Consider the following 6,012-nt stretch of genomic DNA (forward strand, 5'->3'; position numbering starts at 1 on the left):
GCTTAGCTGGTGTACAGAAGAAGCCAATTTATTATTATAGTGAAATGCTGCTCCTAGCAGGTTGGGGTTCCAGACTTGAGACTGCAAGCCTGGAATTGCAGGAGGTCTCGAGGAATCAGAGACCTCTATCTCCTTGGAGAGCTTCCAGAAGTGCTGTGCTTCAGGCTTTGATGAGATGGGCTTCACTAAAAGAATGTTATTCCTTCAAATAGACAAAATAATTTAGTCATGGAATTTGCATAAAACTCAGTATTGTTAGCTATCTTTAGGAGATTTCTGACTTCTTTTTCCTTTTAGAACTTTATGCTAAAAAAAAAAAGCCATGTCAACCTAGGACTTTACTGCTTCTAGTCTTCCCTTTTTATTTCTGTCTTTGCATAACTTGCTCTTAAAATATTTATTCCTGAGGCTGGAGAAATATAGTGCAGTGGACAGTGGCCTTGCATGTGGCTGACCTAGGTTCAATCCCCAACATACTATATAGTCCCTGTAGAATCACCAGGAGTGATTCCTGAGTACAGAGCCAGGAGTAATTCCTGAGCATTGATTGCCAGGTGTGGTTCCCCCTACTCAATTTTTTTATTAGTATTTCTTTCTCTTAGTAATTGTGTGTGTGTGTGTGTGTGTGTGTGTGTGTGTGTGTGTGTGTGTGTGTTTGGGTCCGGGGGTTATCTCCCAAGCAGTGATTAGGTATCTTGGAGGCTACACCTGTGGATATTTGCCCTACCTGCTGGATGATTGAATGCTAGGGCTCAAGGTTGTAGGGCACTCTTGAGAGCCTCTAAAAGGCCTCTAGCACTACAACTTGCTGTGCTTGGGGGATATGTGGTTCCACGGCTTGAACTTGGGTTCTTATGCATGTAAAGCCTGTGTCACTAAATGTTAAGCTCTTTCTCTGGCCCCATCAGAGTGGTTCTTAAAGCATAATCAGGAACTTCAAGGTGCACAGCACAAAGATTCAGTTTGCTAAGTGGTTATATATGAGGTGAAATCCTTTGATATTACTCAGGATATTAACTTTTGTTCAGAGGTTCTTACACTAGAAAAATAAAATTATTTAAAATTAATAGCAGTTAAAGATGTGGTAAATCTTCACTTAGCATTTTGGTGGACTAATAGAAATCTTAGAAAAGTGGGGGTGGTGGACAGAGTGATAGTACAATGGGTAGGGCATTGCTTTGCATGCAGCCAACCCGGGTTTGATCCCTGGCATCCCATATGGTCCCCTGAGTCTGCTAGGAGTGATTTCTGAATGCAGAGCCAGGAGTAACCCCTGAGAACCACCAGGTGTGACCCAGAAACCAAAAAAAAAAAAAGAAGTTATATGGACACCAGGTCTTTTAATAATATTTCATTCAATTTAGGCTATTTATTTCTCATCAGTATTATGATGAAATGATGTTAACTAAAATGAGGTTATTTGGGGGATGGAGAGATAGCACAGTGGTAGGGCATTTGCCTTGCATGCAGTCAACGCAGGACAGACCCCAGTTCAATTTCGGGCATCCCATATAGTCCCCCGAGCTTGCCAGGGGCTATTTCTGAGTGCAGAGCCAGGAGTAACTCCTGAGTGCCACCAGGTGTGACCCCCCCAACAAAAAGCCCCCCCCAAAACAAGACTTAACTAAAATGAGATTATTCAAGAATTTTTTGTAGAACATAGTTTCTATTCAGTTAGAATTCTTTCCATTGCTTATCAAAATGATGAAATTCTCTGGTATACCAGTTAATTCATGCCCTGATTATCTGTGCTGAATATCGTCTTTGTAAATCAAGGGAGGCAATATACTTTTTTAAATTAAAAATGTCACTGCTTGTCTTCTACCTTCACAATTTCACAAAGGAGAGCTCTAGAATAGCTGGAGTTCATTGTTGTCAACTTTGAATAGATCTTTACTGTTTCACTGCCTCTTTTTTCCTTCGTTATATTGCCCATCATTCCAAAGTAGAAGCTAATGGAAGAAATGTTATTTATGGATTATGCTCTCTGATGATGGTTTTGGTGTTATCTTGGTTATTTATAATTTCCCTTTTGTGACTCTTACCTATTGACTATGTATTTTAGGCTAGTTTGGATTTTTTTTTGAATTTTTTGAATTGGCAAATAAGAAGTACAGAAGGAAGTGAGACAACTGTGAAACAGGCCAGTATCTCACCAAGTAAAGATGGGTACTATTTCTCTTAGCTGCAGTAGTTCTTACTTCCTACAGTAGACTCCTCTTTTTCTCTTGGATAAAGAAATCATTTGCCACTTCATTCAGGCTTGAAAAATTATATTTCCTCTAATTATACCCACTGGTGTGTAAATCTAAGCAGGGAAATAGTTGAGCATTATACATTACATATAAAATATAAACCTTAATACTGATTCTGTTTTTATTCAGAAGATAAGGTAAGATGAAAGTATAGTGCATGGCTTGATGCCTTCCAACACTGATTTGATCCCTAGCACCACAGGGTCTCCTAAACCTAACTGGTATAGCCCTGGAGGTCCCCAAACATAGTGGGCCTGAGCACTGCCAGGGTGCCCCGGATGGTCCCTGGAACCATCTGAGTACAATCTGTGTAGCACCACATCTCTGCATCCTTGGGCTCTTGCACTGAGTTATCTGCTGGTTTGATTGAGAATTGTAGGGAGTAGACCTACCAAAAAGAGAGCGTTACTTGGGAATCCACACCCAAAAGAGATTCTTTTATAAAAGAACACTTAAAAATCACATTTTTAAATTCAATTTTATAAACACAGGCACTTTTTAAAATAATAATAATAATATGTAGTATTTCATTGTAATAAAAATAATATAGTAAATTACTATAATCAGTAACGATTCAGGATTCTTTCTTTTTGTTTTGGGAAATAAACAAGTTCCCATAAAGAAAAACAGTTCCATCACCATTTTAGCCACTGTCATGCAACATAAATATATTAAAATATCCATATTCATTAATTTTTACATAAAACCTGTTTGAAGCTACAGGTGACTAGATTATGGTCTGCTATGGCACTTCAATATTACATTTAAAAATTGAATCGCTGTCAGATAGTTAAAAATTAATGGTTGAGGGGCCGGGCGGTGGCGCTAAAGGTAAGGTGCCTGCCTTGCCTGCGCTAGCCTTGGACGGACCGCGGTTCGATCCCCCGGTGCCCATATGGTCCCCCAAGCCAGGAGCAACTTCTGAGCACATAGCCAGGAGTAACCCCTGAGCGTTACCGGGTGTGGCCCAAAAACCAAAAAAAAAAAAAAAAATTAATGGTTGAGTTTGTCATACAACATTCCAACACCCATCCCTTCACATTTCCTGCCACCAGTGTCTCCAGTTTTCCTCACTTCCTGCCCCTCCCCTATTCCTACACACCACAGATTGCCCTTGTGGCAAGACACTATTCTCTTTGGCATCCCTTATGGACCCCTGAGCCTGCAACGAGTGACTCCTGCGTGTAGAGTCAGGTGTTACACCCCTGAGCATGGTCAAGTGTGACTCAAAAACAAAAACAAAAACAAAAAAATGTTTTCTTTTGATCCACTCCCAGCAGTGCTTGAGAATGCGCAGTGCCTAATCAGACTGGGGCTTCTCTTGTAGAACATGCACTTCAGCCCTGTGACCATCTTTGCATTCTGGAGTGTATTTTATTTTACTGGATTTCTTTTGTGCCATTTCCACTGGTGCTTAGCGCTTACTCCTGGCTAAGTGCTCAGGGATCACTCTTAGAGGTGCTCAGGGGATGATAATGTGGTGCTGGAGATTGAACCAGAGTCTGCTGTGTGCTATACAAGTGCTTTCACACTTTTACTGTCTCTCCAGCCCCCTGGGAATGTATTTTCAAAATGAGCTGTATTAGGTCTTTAGAGTGAAGCTTTAGTTAGATCCTCTCTAAAACCAAAAAACTAAAGCAACTCAAAAATACAAAAAATGTAACAACATTATTTCTAGATGAGTAGTTTGAAGTTAAGGATTTATTAATTCTATTGCAAGTTTGAATCCAGAGTTTGATTCTGAAGTTCCTTTTTGAGCAGGCAAATTTATTTATTATTTTGGGTTTTGGGAACCACTGTTCTTGACTGTTCTCAGGGTTTACTCCTGGTTCTGTGCTAAAGGATTGCTTTTGGCACAGATAAGGGAGTGAACCCCACATGACTACATGCAAGGCAAGTGCCCTATCTGCTCTATTATCTCGCCAGCCTGAGTAGGCAAATTTTTCAGATATATTTCAGATACAAAGAATTAAGTTGTTTAATAAATAACCAGTAAATATTTTTCAAAAAGAGCTCCTCATTTTTCTTTATACCTTTGAGAATTTTGACTCTCCTGTGTATTTTTCTATGAGCCTACAGGTTAATAATTACTATGCTTTTAAAAGCTCAATTTAAAAATACATTCTTTTGTAAGTTTACTTTTTTTCTTGACTTTGTCCATTTCATTTATATTCACAAAGATTTTATCTTCATAGTTTTGTCCAACAACAACTCTATGATAGATTTTATCAGAGTGCGTTGCTTTAAATATTGTCACATTTTTAATACTTAAAAAACATTTAGTCATTAAAATGAGTGCATTTTCCTCATTATAGCACTTACAGCTATGACTTGCATAAGAAACTGAGAGCATATTAGAGGATACTTGGAAAACACAGGTCATTACCACAATAATATTTAGACCAAGTGACCTTTTCAAGGAAAAGGTATGATTTGATTATTAATTTAATAATGACACAAACTCTCCTTTACCATTTCTTAATGCCTTTTAGCTTCAATGGAATGAATAGCTCACTCTTTTCTCAAACATTTATATAATATCATTACTGAGCTGTGCCTTTCAATCTTTATCTGAAAATCACCTTTGTATTCACCTCTCTGATTTGGACAACATACAAAACAAAACCCTAAACTGTAGCAGGAATAAAGAAGGGACTTACCCGTGGTTTCAGAGTGCCAGCTGGGTTTAACCAGCTAGAGAAGGGAAGGAAGAACCATCCTCTTCCTTAACAGACTAATCTAGTAGCTCTGTGCTGAGTGTTATAACACTAGTGACTTTTATCAGCTGCCAAACAGTGACATCTGATGTGCCTGCCTGTCCATCTACCTATGCTGGCATGTCAAAGTAAGAGTCCACAATCTAAACAATATCTCAGATGTCTTAGAGATATTTAAGAAGTGGGATTACAGGCGCTTCTCTTGCAGCCTCTGTTTTAGATGTGAATTTTGACTATGAGCTATAGCAAGCTCAAAAAAAGTAATGAATTGGGAAACGGGTGAAAAGTGAAAAAAAATCCTCATTTTCTTTTTTTTTTTGTAGTGGAGACAATTTATTGAGACTTCTGTTGAGAAAGGCAACTAAAGGGAAAAAGCATTCTTAAACTGGCATTCTGTATTGTAATATTTCTCCAGAAGACCAACAAAGGATGACCTCCAAATTGGCTTCCTCTGAATAGAATTTTCTTCATCTAACGAGCTTCTCCTCTTTCCGGCTCGTAAAATGGGAGTAGAAGTCGAATGGAAATGAGTGTATTTTAAGGAAGAGGGTGTGGTGTGGTGTGGTCAAAACTGGGAGAGTAAGGTCATGGTGATGTGTCACCAGGATGGTGGAAATGCATAAGTTGATAACAGCCAGTTTTCTCATTTTGTATGACATGTCTCCTTGGCCTTTATGTTATGGTACTTTATGTTATCGTTGTTTTTGTTATTCCCTCCACATCTCATTGTGCTCAGGGCTTACCCTGGCTCTGTGTTAGGGATCATTCCTGGAAGAGCTCAGGGACCACATGGGATGCCAGGGATTAAACCCAGGATGGCTGCATATACCCTGCCCACTGTATCATCTCTCCAGTTCCAGCCCTTGTACTTGTATTCTAAAAAATTTTGAAACAGGAAACAGTTGAATGAATAACAATACAATTTGGGCTCTTTTTTGTCTATTCTTTCTTTGCTTTCCTCTTATTCCTAAGAATCACCTGATTTTTTTCTCTTTTTTCATCAAAGAGAAAAACCATCTTGGTATTTAGTTTTCTTTTTT

The sequence above is a fragment of the Suncus etruscus genome, chromosome 14 (assembly GCF_024139225.1).
Source record: "Suncus etruscus isolate mSunEtr1 chromosome 14, mSunEtr1.pri.cur, whole genome shotgun sequence".
Classification (NCBI taxonomy): Eukaryota; Metazoa; Chordata; class Mammalia; order Eulipotyphla; family Soricidae; genus Suncus; species Suncus etruscus.